The sequence below is a fragment of the Tetrao urogallus genome (genome assembly GCF_951394365.1).
Source record: "Tetrao urogallus genome assembly, chromosome: 4".
Classification (NCBI taxonomy): domain Eukaryota; kingdom Metazoa; phylum Chordata; class Aves; order Galliformes; family Phasianidae; genus Tetrao; species Tetrao urogallus.
The window spans coordinates 51,524,380-51,544,577 of record NC_136817.1 but is presented as its reverse complement, the minus strand read 5'-3'; positions in this window follow the sequence as shown (position 1 = coordinate 51,544,577).

Below are 20,198 nucleotides of genomic sequence, written 5' to 3'. Positions count from 1 at the left end.
GCTTACTCACCATTTAACTACCGAATTTCTCTGGGGTGTTGTATTGAAACAGTTTACTTCAGCAGTAATTTTCAGCAGACAATCCCTCCCAGATAATATAAAATTGCAATAAGTTGCAAATAAATGAGAAAAAGCGAAAGGAAAAAAGGAAACATTGTTACATGTGGATTTTGCTGTATAAAACATTCACTGAGGTTATATGAGGAAACTTTGATTAGGAATTCTTTTCATGTTTACTATCAATTAGCAAAATATTAATTGGAATATTAACTGTGGTTCCCTGCTATAAATTCTTGAGTCATGCTTGCCTTTTCCTGATTCAGATGATGATATCATGACAGATTAAATAACAATAACTATATTATATTATTACTTTTTTTACATTGCCTTGTACTTGCTAAAATCTGATTGTCTTTAGCATCTGTGTTATTTTACAGGTATGTGTGGATTTCTCATTCTTATCTTTCTCCCTAGTGGGTACAGGCTAATTTCTCTTTCACATTGGTTCAGCTAAACAAACTAAATATTATGGAGTATGTGGTAAGAGAACTTTACCCTCTGTTGTCGCTTAGTATCTTCATAAATCTTCTGTACTGTTTTAGCTCTCATTACTGAGCAAAAGAGATAACAATATATTACTTCAGGAGATTTTAAGAGCATTTGTGTCCTCATCCACCTAATTTAAAGTGACTATACTGGGAACAATGTGTAAGCAAATCCCTTCTGTTACACTAAGCACTATAAACAGTGGTACACAACAAAAACGGTAAAATAATCAGATCACAATCTGAAGAGTCAACAGTCACTGTAGTTTCTTTGAAATACGTGCTTCTTTTTAACTGAGATGTAACTCTGGTTATGTGGCAGCCTCCATTGTTTTAATGCTGACCTCTGTGACCGCAAAAATGTCTCAAATAAAATTTTCAAAAAGGACTACTGACTACCCAGTTCACTTTAATGAGCACCATAATAATACTATAAACTTCAACTCTTCTTAAGCAGTTTTGTGTTTAATGTCATATTCATGAAAAAGAAATTCAGTAGTTCCTATTAAGTACATTTTCTTTGGCTCATGAAGGCTGCATTCATTAAATACTTGCCTTAATCTTTTATGTTCTCTAGACAACTGATATGAGCTGTTAGGAGACAAGATACGTCCAAGCCAGATGGATTCAGTGGTTATGCATACATTAGTGAGAAGGTCAATGGAAAAGTATCTATGGATTAAAGGAGCTGAGGCTTGTGACCTGAAGTGCAAACTATGCATACTGCAGGCACTTCTGACTTTGGATTATTTCTAGTTGGATGCCATAGGTGCAGTGCATATTTAAATCAAGAGTTCACCAGTTCAGCTCCTGAAGCATGTATAATAGTTTAATTTAATCTAAAAGGGATCCAGTTCATGCACACTGGAGCCAAAACACAATGCAAAGACAAGCGCAGAAAGTGGGGGCTACTGGGAGATTTGAAAGTGCAGTGCTGGCCATTCATCTAGATAGAAATATCTGTGAAAGCCATTCCTATATTTCTGAGTAATATTTACTTTTATGTGTTATAAGATCTAAAAGCTGTGACTAGCACCTCTGTGCAACTGCTCTGCAAGTACTTAAATGTAATTTTAAACATTATAACAATGTGTTTGTTCTTTTACTGCTTTGTGTGTCATGACACCATTTACATCTGAACAAACAAGATGCAAACTGTTGAATCATACCATCACAATGAAAACAACTTCTTCCTCTTCTCATCCTTACAACAAAGCTGAGGAAGTGTGGGATAGATAAGTGGACAGTGAGGTGGATTGAGAACTGGCTGACTGGCAGAACACAGAGGGTTGCTGTTGGTGGTGCAGTCTGGTTGGAGACCTGTAAGTAGTGGTGTTCCTCAGGGGTCGGTGCTGGGTCTGGTCTTGTTCAACATCTTCATCAATGATCTTGATGAGGGGGTAGTGGCCACCCTCAGCAAGTTTGCTGATGATATGAAGCTGGGAGGATTGGCTGACGTGCCTGAAGGCTGTGGTGCTGTTCAGTGAGACCTGAACAGGCTGGAGAGATGGGCAGTAAAAAACCAGATGAGGTTTAACAAAAGCAAGTGTAGAGTCTTGCATCTAGGGAGGAATAATTACGTGCACCGGTACAGGTTGGGGGATGACCTGCTGGAGAGGAGCTCTGTGGAGAGGGAATTGGGTATCATGGTGGACAACAGGTTGGCCATGAACCAGCAGTGTGTACTTGTGACCAAAAAAGAACAATGGCATTCTGAGGTGCATTAAAAAGATCATGACCTGCAGCTCGAGGGAGGTGATCCTCCCCGTCTACTCTGCCCTGGTAAGGCCTCATCTGGAGTACTGCGTCCAGTTCTGGGCTCCCCAGTACAAGAAAAACAGGAACCTCTTGGAAAGATTCCAGCAGAGGGCCAGAAAAATGAAGGGCTTGGAGCATCTCCCCTGTGAAGAAAGGCTGAGTAAACTGGGTCTGTTTAGCCTTGAGAGAAGAAGACTGAGAGGGGACCTGATCCAGGTCTATAAATATCTAAGGTGTGGGGGGCAGAGTGGTGAGGCCAGACTCTTTTCAGCGGTGTTTGGAGGCAGGACAAGGGGAAATGGCCGGAAACTGAAGCATGGAAGTTCTGCACAAGTGTGCTCAGGAACTTCTTCACGGTGAGGGTGACGGAGCTCTGGAACAGGCCGCCCAGGGAGGTGGTGGAGTCTCCTTCTCTAGAGATATTCAAGACCTGCCTGGACTCCTACCTGTGCGACCTGGTGTAGGGAACCTGCTTTGGCAGGGGGTTTGGACTCGATCTCTGGATGTCCCTTCCCTTCCAATGCCTAAGATTCTGTGATTCTCTTTCCCTTTTGCCTTGATTCTGTAACTATAGAAAAAAAAAAAAGCTGGTAGAATCTCCGAATATTCTTGTACAGACTTGCTTTGCTCTGTAACTTGGACTATGGCCAGGGCAACTTTTCTAAGAGAATGAAAGAATATGTCAAAGTTACAAGATTGGAGTTTTCATCTGAGGTGTGAGATTTGTTGGCTCTTCAAAGTACCTTTTATTCAGTAGATCTTCAAAGTCTATCTGATACACTTAATATTCTAGGAGCACAATGTGGTCCATACATTGCAACAACTGTTTCATAATAACTTCTCTAGCAGTTTTGAAAGTGTTATATACAAGTGACAAGTTCATTTGATCCAGTGAGAGCATGTAAATATCCAAAAAGTTGTCTGCAAGTATTTAACTTCTATGTCCAAGATTATATTAGCTCAATTTTTTAAAAATTATTATGTAAACACATTCAGTATGGATCTCATATGTATTACAGAGGTTTTAGCTTAGTCCTTATCTGTGGGAAGGACAACAACAGTGAGCCTTGGAGTAGATTGTTTTAATTGTAGCATTATAATGTTTTATTAATGATCTAGTAAGAATAACAGCTAAGCTTGTTACACATGAGGTTCTACTGTACAAATATATGATAAAGATGACTCTTACCTGCAAAATCTATATACAATTAAAAATATATAGCAAACATGTAAGAACAAACATTTAACAACAAACACTCTACAGTGATGTGAGATAAGGTGAGCACTAGCCAGTATTCTAACCAGAAAGTCTTGCACATTGTTTGTAACACTGCAATGGCTCAGCCATGAAATTTACATATGACAGTGGCAGACAAAGTTATGCTTAGTGTCACGTAAGAAGCATATGAGTAATGAAGAAGGTATGGTATAGAAAGAATATATACATGTGTGTGAATCACACAGATATGTCCATTTGCAATGCTTGTACTAACAGATATAGTAACCGTGACAATACTTTAAGTGCTATTGAATGTCAGTACCTAGTATTTTGAAGTAGTAATAAGCCAGAGAAAGACTGTACTGTGCAAAGTCCAGCATATCTTACTACCACTTTGCTTCTGACAGTTCCTTATGGTCAGTGTTAGAGATGTAGAAGCATCAGTATCTATAAAGGAATGTTATATTTTTGAAAGGAAAAGTCTTTTCTGTTCATACACAGCTTGTCGTCTTGCTTCACATGATACATTGTGAATCATGCAGGTCAAGAGTCTGGATATTCATTGCCAGATGATAGAAGAAAGAATATTTGTCTCATCTCAGGTGCTGAAAAATGCTTTTGTTGAACTTCATGTATATGATGATTGCCCAGTTCTCTAGTTTCATAGAATCTCAGAATGGCCAGGGTTGGAAGATATCTTAAGGATATGACTCTCCAACCCCCCTCCCCCACCACATGCAGGACCCCCAATCTCCCCATTTAATACTAGACCAAGCTGCCCAGGGCCCCATCCAATCTGGCCTTGAACACCTCCAGGGATGGGGGCATCTGTGACCTCTCTGGGCAACTTGTCAAAATCTCTCTGCAATGCCTTTCTACCTTCTGTGGAGTCAGTGGCTCCTCCAATTTATAAGGGCTGCTCCAAGAGCAGTGTGTCCTATTCCACCTTGTTAAATGAAACTCTGTTAGACTTTGTTGCTAGATGTCAGCAGAGGGGCAGTCTGCCATGGAAGTGCATATGAATGTGGGGTGACTGATACAGCAGTCTTTCAGAAATAGTATGTACTTAATTTGTAAATTGTACTGAAAGTAATGCCTCCTATTTATTTCCATGGAAGCTACAATAGATACAATGAGCGCAGTAACTCCATTTGGTATAACAAATTCTCAGCTACAAAACATTGTTTTTCAACATTTATCACTACTAGTTATGCATTTTCTCCAGTGATGAGCAAAAGCCTGCATGCTGTTTGCATAAATATTTGCATCAGTGCAGGTGATGAATTTCGCTATCACCACTGCTTAAATGCACCACCCACTACCTCACAGTGTCCACATCCTATGTTTGGTCTCCATAAATGTTCAGCAAGCATCAAAGAATGTCAGTGTGTGCAATTTTTCTGAATGGAGGAATTAAATCCTGCCCCTTTGCTTCAAACGCACTTCTGTGTCAGATGTCATTTTCTCAGCTGTTCCTCTGCTGCAGTCTATCAGATGGCAACAGAATGTACTGGAATATTGGTGGGAAGGTTCAGCCTCTACTGCTGTACCAGTGTATCCACCACTGACATCATGAAATGACCTCATAAAATGGGAAGCATTACTTTTAGAGCTTCCTGCATATATGTACTTCCTAAATAAAGAATGCAAAGACACAAACAGAAAAGGAGTAAAGACATTGAATCATATTTCTGTAACTTCTGAGAGACTTGAATGTAAAATATGGCACAGATGATTACCTCTGGCAAAGATTACACTGCAGACAAAGAAAAAATTGCTTATTCTTCCTGAGTATGAATATACTTCTCATAGAAATCTCTGCTATTGTAGAAAAACAGAAACAGTATGAATTTATACTGTATCTGAAGACTCAAAATTCTTAGGACAAATGAAATAATAAATAAAGATTCAGTGGTTTTCTTACTTTATTCTGAAGTGTAGCAAATTATACTTATCATTTAGCCAACAATGCTGTAAAAAAAAAAAAAAAAAAAGGACTTTTGGTTTATACTACTCACTATGCATTTCTAATACTTGAATTTTTTTTTTTGCTTTGTATCAACTATGGATTTACTTTTTTAAAGATAGTCTTAGCAAGGAGCAACCTACTTAATTATGTGCAACAGGAATGATACACGATGATAAAACAATGTTCTAGTTTGATTAAAAACTTGAAACCAACAAATACCAAATTATTCCTGGAGGTGTTTAAGATGCGCTTAGATGTTGTACTAAGGAACATGGTTTAGTGGGGAAATATTGGTGACAGGTGGATGGTTGGACTGGATGATCTTAGAGGTTTTCTCTGACCTCTGTGATTCTATACTCCTGATATTGGATTGCTTAAAAGTGTTAACCATACTTGAATAGGTTCAGAAAACATGCATTTGGAAAACTGTACCATTTTGTCAAATTCTGTTACAGAGCACAATAGAGCATTGGTTGGAGAAGTGCGAAAATGACTTATGAACTAATGAGGTTCCAAATGATACACAGGCAGTTTGGTACAAAACTGTTCCAGGAAAATGATGCAAGAAGAACTAAAAACAAATTTGGAAGTTTAAACTGTGTTGCAGAACAGAAATATCATCTTTCAATCTTCTGTTTTATTAAGCAAATAACTAGGAGATATAACTATTTGCCTGATATGAAGTGGTGGAAGTGATACAGGAAGAACTGAAAGAACCTATGTAGCCTTCATGGCCCACATTTGAATATGTATATGATTTTGTGTGTGAATCCATTCTGACTGCATTCTAATGTAATTTTAATCTACTTATCCATTTTAAATATTAGGGAAAAATCCACCATAACTCTTTTATTCCTATAAAGTATGCATATTTTTTAAAATATATATTGAATTCTTATTTTGTGTCTTAGAGAGAATGAGATCTTTGTCCTTGATACAGGCAACAAGCCATGTCTGAGCAGATTCATTTACATTAATTATAATGTTGCTTCATCACAATATCAATTGTTTTTTTTTATTGCTCTAGCTGTTATTTAGGAGATTTATTATGTCCTTGCTAGGTTTGTTATTCATCCAGGACATAAGGGATAGAAAACCTATTTGAACTATACCTCATACTCCTCACCTAGCTAAGAAGGTCATTAACCCCCCGTGGCTCACAGAGAGCAACTCTGTCACTACCAGCAGATCACAGTTATCACTCTGATGTAGACTTCAATAATATAGTGTAAGAGAGAGCTCTCTATGCCAAGAAAAATAGTTCCTAAAATCACAAGGCAAAGTCTCAGTACAACTTGTGAGCATGATGGTTACATTTTCAAACTGGCACTTACTAGAGATACTTTTTAATTAGATTACATTTTCAAACTGGCACTTACTAGAGATACTTTTTAATTAGAATAGTGATTAACATCTGCTTCAGAATCTTTTGAACTGAGAAGATAATTCCTATTTTAAACTCTGATTTATTAATTTTTGCACTTTCTATTAAGTCACAGTGTGGCTGTATTTTGCTCAGTAATAAGATATGTGACAAAAAATTGTATGAACTACAAATCTCAGATTTAAGGACAATGAAACTGATTTCTGGGACATATTTCTGTTTAGCAGAAGCCCCGGTGTTTCTCAAATATTTAGGAATTCCATCAAAGATTTCTGTTCCATATTATGCAACAGATTATTTTGAAATCATTGGAACCAGAAGAAATGAATTTATGGAAATGGTACAGAGAAACCAGTTAAGCTTCACAAAAATTTTTACTTAAACCACTAGTTATTAGCAAAGAGAATATTAAGTTTACATCCCAAACTACAACAAGTAAAAGGAAAAAGATATTTTCTAGATTATTAAAGGCAATTGTAATGCAAATCCAATTTCTGAGTAAGAAAAAGTGAGCTGAAGATAGAAGATATAACACTATTAAATGGAATTAGATACTTCTGTATTAGAGCAGAACTCTGTGAAGTCATTCTTGGTGTCTGTCTATGTTACTGGAAAGTCTGTTTTCTCTCTTACCAAAATTTTACATGAGTAGGTGAGCATAAGTAATTAAGCTAGATCCCACAGGATGAATAGTAATCCATTGTTCAGTTGGTTGTATTTCTAAAACTGTATTCCTCAATTTTGCATGTTTATTCAAATGCTAACATCTATAACTGTTTTTCAATATATAGTTTGCACTATATATTTTCAAGCATATATCCTTGCTGATTTTTGCAAGAGCATTCAGGCATGAAAACAATAATGCACATATATAAGTTCAGTAGACATATTAGCAACTGATAATGAAAATATTTTTGAGAACTTTCTTATCTAGAAGCTCACTGGTTGGTAGGTGAAAATAACATGATTTCTCCCATTTGTTTCTCTCCAAGACTTCTTAATTTTGTAGTAGAAATTGAATAGGCTGTTTAGAATCTCAGGAAACAGATTTGACAAAGCTAGTGAGCAAAATGGATATTAAATATTTTAGAATTTTATAGCAATTAAGATTATATGGGGAAGAATCCAACTGAGGTACTATGTTAACTATACCAACTGAATTATATAAACATTGTTATGTTTAAGGAAGACTAAGGGAAGATTTATAACTTCAAAAAAAAAAAAAAAAAAAAAGAAAGAGAATATTATTTTTATATTTCTTTCCCAGCCAATAAGAAATGTAACTTAGAATGTATAACAAAGACAGATTTCTTTCTATATATATTTGTCTCCTCTCCAAATCCCAGACAGACATAAAGCTCAAAATTACATAATACACTGTTGTGTGATCAACATTTAATCTGTGTCAAACTCGAGTGATATATCTTTACTAGAACTTTCTTTATGTCTGATCATTTTAACTATTAAATTTCCTTTTGTCATGCAGCTGTAATACTGGAATGTTCATGATGGTAAATTACAAACCTTACAAATCTTGGACAGACATAGACTATACAATAAGCTGTCCTACAATTAAAAAGGGACTAGATATTTACTAGAACAAATTCAGCTACTACATACTTGATTCTCTGCTTGAAAAATTTTCCTTTTATTCTTTTTTTTTTTCCTATATTGATAATTTGTTAGAGAGAACAGAGTTCACAAGTCAGCAGTCTCATATTTTACTTTTAACATATGTTTTTAACATTTCAAAATACTATCTTATCTCAACGCTGTATTTTTTCAAACTCATATCTAGTTGTTTTGCTAAATAGTATTGATCCAAATGATATAACTTGATTCTGTCTCATGTCAGTTTTTCACACAAATTGAAATTCTACTCCCCAAAAACCTAAATGATAGGAAAAATGTTTCCAATTTTATGTCATTATATACTTTATCTGTATATACATTAGAGGTGTTTTGATTTTTTTTGTCAATTTTTTGTTGTTAATTTCATCCTAACTATATAAAAGAAAATGATAAAACACCTCTGATCACCACACAGAAATTTAAAAGAAAGCTGAAAGCGCATTCTAGCACTCCAACAAAACAAATTCTAGATAATGTTAGTGAAGGGAAAGCCTGTGACAGACAATTGTTTGTGTGTCAAACTATATGTATGAGGAATGTATAGCCACAGGCAAGGCAGTGGCACCTGAGGGCAACAATGAATCACAAAGGGAGGAATCTGAACGTGAGGAAGGCCTGGACTGTGTACTTGTGGCTCAGAGACAGCAGTCAGCCAATGGTAGTATTGCATTTCATTCCTTTTCACAAGGGAAAAAGGATAAAAGACACTGCTGCAGCTTTCCTTCTGGAAGAATCCATGATAACAGAGTGGAAAAGCCAGAAAAAAAGAAAAAAGATGTATTTTAACAATACTCAACGCACTTTTGTGTGTGTGTGTGTGTGTGTGTGTGTGTGTGTGTGTGTTAATATACAGGGCTCAGGCTATCAGTATAATTCTTTCTGAAAGAATATGTAAAAATTGTAATGCTATGCGGGTTCATCTTTATGGAATCACAGAATCCTCAGAGTTGGAAGGGACTTTTAAAGGTCATCCAATCCAACTCCCCTGCAATGAGCAGACACCCACAGCTAGATTATGTTGCTCAGAGTCCCATCTAGCCGGATCTTGAACGTCTCCAGGTACAGGGCATGCACCACATCTCTGAATGGTGCATGCCCATCAACTTCTTGCAGTGCCTCAACAACCTCACTGCAAAAGACTTTTTCCTTATGTCTAACCTAAGACCTCCAAGATCATCCAGTCCAACAGTCTGCCTATTACCAGTATTTCCCCACTAAACCATGTACCTTAGTACAACACCTAGATATTTTTTGAATACCTTCAGGGATGCAACTCAACCATCTCACTGGGCAGCCCATTCTAGCACCTGGCTACTCTTTTGGAGAAGAAATTTTTCCGAACATCCAATTCAAATCTCCCCTGGGACAACTTGAAGCCATCCCTCTAGTCCTATCAGTAGTTAAGTGAGAGAAGAGGCCAACACCCTCCTCACCATAACCTCTTTCTGATGGTTGTAGAGAGTGATAAGCTCTCTTCTGACCCTTCTCTTCTCCAGACTAAACAATGCCAGTTCGGTCAGCTGCTTCTCCTCAGACTTGCGCTCCAGAACCCTCACCAGTTTCACTGACTTTCTCTGGACACGTTCTAGAGCCTTGATGTCTCTCTTCTTGTGAGAGGCTCAAAATTGAATACAGTACTTGAGGTGTGGCTTCACCAGCACTGGACATAGAGGGATGATCATTTCCATGATCCTGCTGGCAACACTATTTCTGATATAAAGCAAGATACTATTGGCCTTCTTGGCCACCTGGGCACACTGCTGGCTCACTGAGCTGAGCATCAACCAACACCCCTAGGTCCATTTGTCCATTTCTTCCACACGGTATTCCAGACACTCTGCCCAAGACTCTAGCGTTGCCTGTGGTTGTTGTGGCCAAGGTGCAGGATTTGGCACTTGGTCTTGTTGATCTTTACTCCATTGACCTCAGCCCAGCAATCCAGCACAATCAGACTTAATAGGAAAAAAAAAAAAAAAAAAAAACCAACAAACTTTGTTCTTTTTGCATCAACTCTGTTTTAACCTTATCAGAAAGTCAAATCAAAATTATAATTCAATAATTTAAAATACTTCAGGTATAAAATACATATGCAAGTTTCATTTTAGTGACTTAGAATTAGTGTTTTCAAATTGAGTTTCAAGGTAGCGAAGTCATACACATTTGACTTCAAAGGCATAATAGGAATAACCTTATGATTCCAGTTTTGATATTTCAAAACATAATTTGTACTAATGAGCATTTGTGTTCACTGGTAAGAAATATATTTTAAAACTGTTGTGGAATTTTCTTGATTTCTCCATTAATAGCACAACATAATATTCTGTTACATGTCAGTTACTTAAAGAATACTGGATTCTTTAACATTAATATATTTTTAAAAATATATCTGAATAGCTATGAATCAAGCAAGTCAAAAATCAAGATGCATTCTGAAAGCCTGTGTGTTCTCTTTTATCCCTTCCATAACTGTGACATGAACAATGGGAAATGTATAGGTGGTTATTTAGGATCATTTATAATTTTGGCAATAATTGGCAATATCTTTATTTCCCCCATAAATAGATTTTGAGTGTCTAGAATTATGCACTTTATGAGAGCAGTTGCAATGGGTAAATTAAAAATTGTATTCTTTAAGTGTTGTGACATCTATATACAAAAACAGAAAGAAAAAACAAAAAGAACAAAAAACTCAGTTCCCTTGTGATTGTTACTCCCCAGTTGTTCACAATGAAACTGAAGAAACCCCTACAATTTAATCATATCCTATTACAGTAGATAATCTATAAATAGAATAGTCCCTTCCTCAAGGAATTCATAAGTACTACAGATAAACTGATACATCTCTGTAGGAGAAATGCTAAGTCATGGATTGAAACAGTGATTGAGCACCTGGTGGAAAGGCAGGGCTAGTCCATGGGAGATCAGGTGCATGCAATGTACCTGAGTAACCAGAAGGGGTGGGAATAGGAGTCACCACTTCCCATACCCAATTTAAGGGCTGGCAGTGGAGGTAAGGTTTCTTTTGCTGCAGATTCCTGTGTATCTGATGCCTTCCAATGGTAAGCTGCAATTTTTTTTTTTTTCTTCTTCTCCCCTTTCCTTCCTTTGTGTTCCTTCCTTTGTGTCGTGGTACTTTCCATCCCATTATAGCACAGCAATCTTAAATAAACTATGTAATCTGATAGTACCTTTCATTAGGTGGGCAACTATCACAACACAGTCATTATCAATCTCTTTAAAGTTTTCCTTTTTTTTTTTCCTGTAGGATCAGTAATGAGAAGTATTTTCAAATGTGGTAACAATGGAAGAATAATGAGTTCTGAGGATTATAAGGAGCATGAGTGGAACTGGCATTGTGGACATGTTCATGGAAGTTACTGTTTTGATAGAAAGAATTAATTGGATAAAGAGAAGAGAACCTTAAAACTGACCATTTCCATTTCTTTTTAATATGGAAAAAAAAGGGAGGAAAAAAGAGGAATCAGCAAATCAGCAAACAAGCTGAAGGAAATAGCTAGCATGGAAAGAGCACAAAATTAATAATGATATTTACAGAACACAAATGTCTGTTGCTAAAACAAACTGCCTTTCCCAAGCAAAAAATATTACTGCGGCAAATATCAGTGAATGTCAGTATCTAAGGCAGTTTTAACTGTCTGATACAGAAACTAGTTCATAGACTACCTTGATTATGCTAAACTGGACAAGAATAATTCAGCAAAGGTTAAAAGAAAACTACTACAGATACTGTATGAGGAGACAGATTAGGCTGTAGTTGAAGGCAAGTTGGATTGAAGATGTTTTTTTCATTATTTTACTGAAAAAATGAACATATTGAATAATAAAAGAAATTTATAAGAGTTCTATGTGTTATTATGCTCAGCGATGTTCCCACACTTAACTTGCTTAAAGAAAAGCCCTTTTCTTGAAGTCCTTCCTATCCCTTTGAATCATATAAACTTATAGTAATGTAGAACTGGACAAAGTAGTCATACAGTTTCAAAGGGTTTCCAAATTGTTTTTATTTATTCTTAAAGTAAGTCATAGTGAAAATTTAACAATATATCATATCCTCTAGATGTTTTCTTATAATCAGTGTTTAGTTTAATAGAGTTTAATAAGTTCCTGTATTTGCAGTTGCTATTGCACTCTTCTAAGTGATGTTTAATCTGGTGGTATAACTGTTAATAGTTCTGTTCTACAATGTGGCTTCACTGATATGTTTAATATTTCATCTTTGTTTTTTTTTTTTTTGTTTGTTTGCTTGAATTTGTCTTCAGTGGAAGATAATTTTAAACTTCTAAAAGAGTCTTGCAGTTGCTTTATATTTCTTAGCAACATCATTTGTACTATGTGAGTTATAGGAAATACTTTAAATGTGCAAGGGAACCTCATGTATTTTGATTAAAAGTTAAAATCTATTATTTTAATATATATGTTTTCATAATCGCATCACCAACATGCACATGCTACTGGCAGCCAACTTATTATAAAACCTGGTTTTCAATAACTTAATAAAAAGGCAAGGGGTATTTTTGCACAGTCCCAGAGGTGCCTTAGCCTCAGTAATGTTAAGTATGGGCTTGGCGTTTGAATTCTGTATCTTTTCACTGCTACAGTAGTGCAGCGGTTTCCACTGCAGTGGTGTCTTCCAGAGCCTGTGTAGCTGTATTCTCATGTTATTATTCTGGTATTGTTGGTCTTGGGATACACACCTTCAAAAGCTTAATCTTCATCATTGCCACCTACTGAAGTGCAGGGACCTTCACACGAGTGATCGCTTGTCTGGATCTCCTTTCTCTCATCAGTCTTCCATGTTTTCCTCTCCTTTCTCCATGGTAATCTTTACAGTTACACTTGAGTTATGTCATCATTTACATATTCTGATTGCATTAATATATATGAACGTGTCTCAACATTGTTTCTGTAATAACAATGTATTTTGATAGAAAATAACAATTTCACAAATAAGAGGAAGGGATGGAAAGCCTTCAGTATGTTTTGTTCATTTTGTTTTCAGCAGTCCCTCAATGCAAGTCCTGAGCACTGTTCTGCCTGCCCCAGGTAACCAGATACTTTTAGTTCAGTTTCATGGTTTTTTCTTTGTTTAAATGGCTTTACACTCCTAGAGCAATAAATCATTCAGTTTCTTTAACTACCCTTCTTGTCACCTGAGAATTTGTACAGAAATATTAGGAACACCCACACCTTTTGATCAGATCAAAGGATCCTCTAGAAGCTTGTATATTGATTTATCATCAGGGAAAGACTTGTTTTCCTGTGCTCTATGAGTTATTTAGCTCTTCAACTTTTTGCATCTTTCAGAAGTTCTTTACCTTCTTTAGTGTCTATTGAGACAACAAGTTATAACATGGGAAAAAAAGCTGTTCTAAAAATAAACATTGCATAACTAATGAACTGAATCTCAAGTTACTGCACTGAATTGAGGTACATTTGTCTATTGCTTCAAAAACAAAATTCCATAGTTGACTTGTGCAACCATGAAACCCTAATGATGAGGCATATTATCTACTAATTCTGATAGGGGAAAGATTTGATTGCTTGGCTGTCAGCATTAATTTTCACAGGACCTTTGCTTCAAAATATGTACTGACCTGTAATAAGTGTTTTTATTTTTATATATATATATATATAGGATATGTTTTTTCACTCTTAATTCAGAATAAAACAATAAAATAGACTGAGATACAATCACTTTACTTCTTGTTCAGTGCTAAGCAATTTAGCACTTGTTTCCGTAACTGCATTTTTCTGAAAGCTCACTTCCCTATTGTGTAAAGGTCAAAGAATATTTTTGTCAATGTTTTTTCGAGGAGGAACTCTCACTCTGATACTCTCCCATAGATTGGATGTTGTGGAGAATACACATGATGTATTCTGTCTGCTCAGAAAATGAACAGCAAAGCTGCTTTTCTGATTGGGGGGGGGGGGGGGGGGGGGGGGGGAGAGGGGGGGAAAGCAGCACTACTAAAATTAAAAAGGAAACAATAGAAATAAACTAACTTGCATAGTGAGATAGGACTGTAGTTTGGTTGAATGTAAGCCAAGAAGGATAGAAAATATTGTTATAAACAGGTATGAAAATACACAGAAGTAGACATGAAGATTGCTTATACAATTTAAGAAAGCAGATGGATGGTGTTTTTCTCAATATGCAATGCAGGAGAGAAGGAACAATAAAGAATCCACATCTTAAGGCAACAAACATAACAAACTCATTTTATGTGATTCCCTATTTTTTTCTTTTTTCCTTATGCTATGTTGTTTATAATTTAAAGGATCAAACTATGTAATCATTAACATGTTAAGGAAACAATCAAAAATGCTAAATACTGATTTGCTCTTATGTAATAATATAGTAACTACTTCTATTGTCATCTAATTAGTTGTTTTTCTGGGTAGCTAAAAGCTTTAATTTCCCTGAGTATTTCTTTTCTTTCTCCAAGTATTTTCCCTGCTCCCTCAGGTTGCTGCCAGGATATACTGCCACTAAAATGAAGATAAGCAGGCATCAGTGGGGATCTGCCTCAAATTTATAGGAAGGAGAATTGGTCCTTTTAGTGTATGCATACCTCATGGTGCAATTAAGACACAATGGGTCAAATGTTTGCTTGACCAGTTTATTACAACTCCTAGTTGCTTAAGAGTATGGGGAAGGAAAGACAGTTGATAGAAAAGAGATAGGAAATAAAAGTGAGGAGTCACTGTAGAAAGCAAGAGAGAGAGTGTCATCACCATTGGTCCAGCTTGGTTTGTAATATGTTCATCAAGAACTCGTGTAATCACTGTGGGGGATGGGAGAAAGCCAGGAAGCTTTGCAGCAAGCAGGTCCTAGAAGGGGTTGTTCCTAAGAGTTTTTTTTCTTCTCAGGGAATTCCTCTGTCAAAGGTTTCTTTTCTTTGGGAGTTTTTTTTCCTCCAAAGTCCTTGGTTTAGTCAGGACCTTTTATCCCCCTCTCTTCAGTTTATTTTCTTCTTTTCTCTGTTAGTTTGACAGCAGGGGTGGTGCCTTTGTTGTGATGCACATTATTGTCTTTTGCAGTAGTCAGATTCTTCAAGCTCCATGCCTGAAAAAGTCTGCTTGTCTCACTTCTGCACATTTTTACGATCATAAGCAGAAGTACTGTGGCATGCTGTGAAGCAAGATGTGAGCCGAAAAAAAACCCAGTTGTCTTTCACAGGACCCCAGCACTAGTTTGTGCAACAAGGACATAGTCTCATGGTACCTTACTAGAGAAAGGCTGGAAGCAAAGAAGTTTTTCATAAGCAGTATCAGATGAACCAAGGGATTTGGGTCCTATCTTTCCAGGAATTGAAGTAGGACCAGCAAAGGAGAGACAAGGCTATTCAGAGCACAAGATGAAGGGCTATTTGAGACACACAATTGGAAATAGAACTGGAGATAAGACTAAATATAAAGTAGGTCTATATGTCAAAAAAGAAAACTAGTAAGCCAAACAAGAGACCAGACAGCCTTGCAGCCTAGACTTGAGCTTAACTGGGCCTACAGACAGAATGCAATTGAATACCTCAGGTGAAGTCGGCTGTGATCCAAAAGTAGAACTCCACAAGGGAAGTAGAACCTGAGCAGTTGAACGACTTTTGTATGCTTGTGAAAGACTGCATAGAGTGACTGATTATTTCTGCTGCAATAACAACAACAACAACAAAGTGAGTTTATCTCAGCACAACAATGGACTAGGGTATGACCTTTATTTTAGGTAAAATATTGTTTCAGTTGGGTAGATGAAGTGGTTTTCTAAATGTCCGTGAGTTTAAAAGAATAAAGTAAAAAGAGTTATTCTCTTCTTACAGTAGCCAGACCAGGATAGGGGAGTTGCAGGGAGGAAGGATGCCGCATGTGTTTCAACTACTCAGTGTAAAAACTGAAAAATCAACTGAAAATTTTGAAGAGAGCAACAAGTTCGGACTGGTTTTCATGCGTGTATTCCTTGGGATGTTTAGCATTGTGATGAAGAGAATGGTATAAAATCTGTGTTGGAAAAGACCTTCAAGATCATAAAATCTGATTGTGATCTGCTCTCATCACCGGTCCATGTCTCATGTATGTAGAAAACACTAGTGTCCCATATTTACAGGTCAGAAATGAGAGCCATATTTGCACTGTGGTTCAAGATTGTGTTGTAATAGTTACACTCTGCTGAGTGCATTTTATTTTGTGACTTAAAAATGCTGTTAATATCAGTCTTCTAAACCAAAATTCTGTGAAAGGTGAAAAAAATCTATTTGGCATTATGTATTAATTCCTTGTCATGTGACATGCATAAATGAACATAGAGGTTATTGGACTCTTGGCACCAGACAGGGCCATTAATATTTATTTATTACTGGTGGTGGTGAAGGCACCATCCACCTCTCCACTGATTGTCTAACTTTAGAGAAAGTAGGACTTGCAGGCTCTGAAGAATCTGAAGAGATATTTTGAAAGTTTTTGAAGAGATGTGTAAGAGGAAAAACAGTGATTCCCACCCTTAGCCTATAGTTGCCCAAGTAAAATTTCACCATAACTAATGAAATGCTACTGGCTTTGTAGTATTCTGACAATAAATGGTCTTTGGACTTGTATAATTTTCCCCTGTTCTGAGTTAATTTTAATTCATTTGAACAACAGTGGTGGATCTGATTCACAGATCTTAAACTGAAAGCCTTCTGAGATAAATGAGTGATGAAGATAGCTGCTCTATAAATAAATAACTGCTTGCTGAAATATTGAGAAAAAAACTATGTAACTTTCAAACTTGAATTGAGATCCAAGAAGAAAAAAACATTCTGTAATGAGGACTGAACATGGTGGTCTCACCCGTACTGAAGAGGGCTGTCCTTCACTATCACAAGAACACAGAACTGGTTTGTGTTGTCCTAACTTATCAACTGCTGGGATCCACAAGCTCTCTCCTGTAAAATTTCTTCTACACAAAGAGCGAGAGGCAGTCTATACTGTTGCATGTTATTATTTCGTCCAAAATGCAGAAATTTGAGCTTTACTTTGATGTACTTCATGCCTTTCTATCTGTCCACTGAGCAGCCTACCCTGATACCTGTTTTTTTCTTCAAATGAATCATTGCCATTTAAAAGCCAAGTAATTACACACAATAGCACTGAATCATTATTAATCGTTTATTTCTCCCATTGAAATAATAACCTGGCTGTGAATGTTTTCGATGAAAATAAAATCAGGTGTACTTACTATTGGGATTAAATGTCCATTTTTATTCCTAAAAGTATAAGCTCTTGCAAAAAAATATATTGTTCGAAGCCCTTCAACACAGTGAATTTTGTGATACAGGAACTAAACTTTTGCATTAAAACAAAGTATTTTCTGTTTTAACACAAATTTTTATAATATAATTAAGGGAACATTAGGAAGTAAGAGAAGGCAGACAAGTTTGATTTTCTTTTTGCCTTACAAGCAAGTAATCATCATTTTATAAAGCTAGTATTACAGATATTTAAGTTTATAGTAATTCAAATTAAGCAGTAATTAAACTTGACAAAAACATAAACACTGTCATTTTCTGATTTATCTCTCAGTCATTTAAACTTGAATGAATATTCAGTGTAACTTTTTCACTACGCGTTTTCAGTCAGCTTACTAAATATATGATTATAGAAGACAAAAAATGAATATGCAAATACAACAAAACACTTCTTTCATGTATCACAGACATGTTTAAATAATTCTTTTTGTGATATCAACTTTTCATGTGGCTGAATGACTCAGTTGTATATTTAATCAGAAAACATCTCTGAGACTTTAGCGAACACAAGATCAAGTGATTTATTTCCCATTTTTTCTGTCACTAGGCAGTGTATATCACAAAGGAAAGTTCATTTAAATGCAGTCAGTATGTACATCTATACCACAAAAGATAATGGAAATGTTTTTTTCCTTTCAACTCATTACAAATGACAAGTTTGCATGAAGCTTGTTCCAAATATCAATATATTGGTATGCATAAAAAATAATAGTAAAGGTAAATAATTTCATTTAGAGAAATGATGCATGTCTACAATACGTATGTATGTTATGAAAGGTTTTTAAGAAGAATATAATCAGAAGATGCGTGTAAGAAATGAAAGATACTGGTAAGTTTGGAACACTCTTCAAGTTGTGTGTAATGGTGATCATCTCAACAGCATTTCAGTTATGTACTATTTATGTACAGTTACTGCAATAGTGTTCACTCAGGTGGTTTTCATTACTGTAGCCTCTTCTGGTCATTTGATTATCATCTGTTAAATCAGCTGAGTTTGGAAAAAAGCTGTATGTAGTAAATTTAATTTTTTATAAGTGGTGGCAAGACTCTACTTGATCTCCTTCAGGACTATGTATGAAGAACACTGCAAATTTAATTTTATATCTCAGATCTTCCAAATGAACAAAATAAAAGACGCAAGATTATATTTCAAAAACATTTTGAAATACTGATTTATTTTTTTCCCTCTACATGAATGCATCTTTCCTCTAATGCAATTCTGAAGTTTCTCCCACTTTCATTATAAGAAAATTCACTTCTTGGTAATCCCCCGTGATTCCTTAAAAGGTTGTTTTACTTAGCATACTTTTTTCCTATCATTGCAAACTGAGTTTATTTTGGATACTATATAAATTGACATGCACTAAAACACTGGATAAGGGAAGCAAATCAGGAGTATTTCTCATTATTCTCCTTCTCTTCCTAATGAAAAGAACAAAAATGCTTAGAATGTTCAAGGAAGTAACTTAAAGCTCTGTAAAGATGAAGGTTGTGTGACTTTTTTTTTTTTCCTGTTCTTATATTTGATTATACTCACAATAACTATAATTTCCTGTTATTTAATTTAAAAAATATTTAGGAGAAAGTAAGTTTTTCCTCATCTTTGATGAATTGTGCACCTTTTAACATTTTTATTAGGATTTTTTTAAAAGATTAATCTAAAAAGATTTAGCAGTATTCAAAATAGTACAGAAGCCAATTATGTGTTTATATAGAATTTATTTCTATTAAAGATGTAATATCTCTAAGCATTTATGAAAATAATAGAAGTATACATAAGATCAGTGTACAAAAGAGTATTTCAGAAATATTTTGAGCAATATTATTAACAGTCTATTAACTTGGAGTTGAAGTTGCTGGAATATCACTGAGGCTGTGCTCTTAATTCTAGAATTGGAATGCATCTACAATGGGATGTAAAGGTTTGTAAAATCAAATATCCAAATGCGTTAATCTCATATAATAAAATGAATCAAAACACACATCAATTCGAAGTTGACTTCTCAAGTTTACAATACATTCTGGAGAATACATATACATAGATGCTAGAATTAACACAGTTTTGTTTTTTTTTTTTTTCAAAAGTCTAGTTGGGTGCTGTGATTCAATCTTTACAATGTAAAGGAAACCTATTAGCAGCCTCCCAATACCTGAAGAGGGCCTACATGAAAGCTGAGGATGGATTTTTTCTGAGCCTGTAGTGACAGGACGAGGAGAAATGGTTTTAAGATGGAAGAAGGTAGATTTACACTAGATATTAGGATAAAATTCTTTACCGTGAGGGTGGTGAGACACTGCAACAGGCTGCCCAGCGAAGTTGTGAATGCCACCTCCCTGGAAACATCCAAAGCCAGGATGGACAGGCCTTTGAGCAACCTAGTCTAGAGGAATA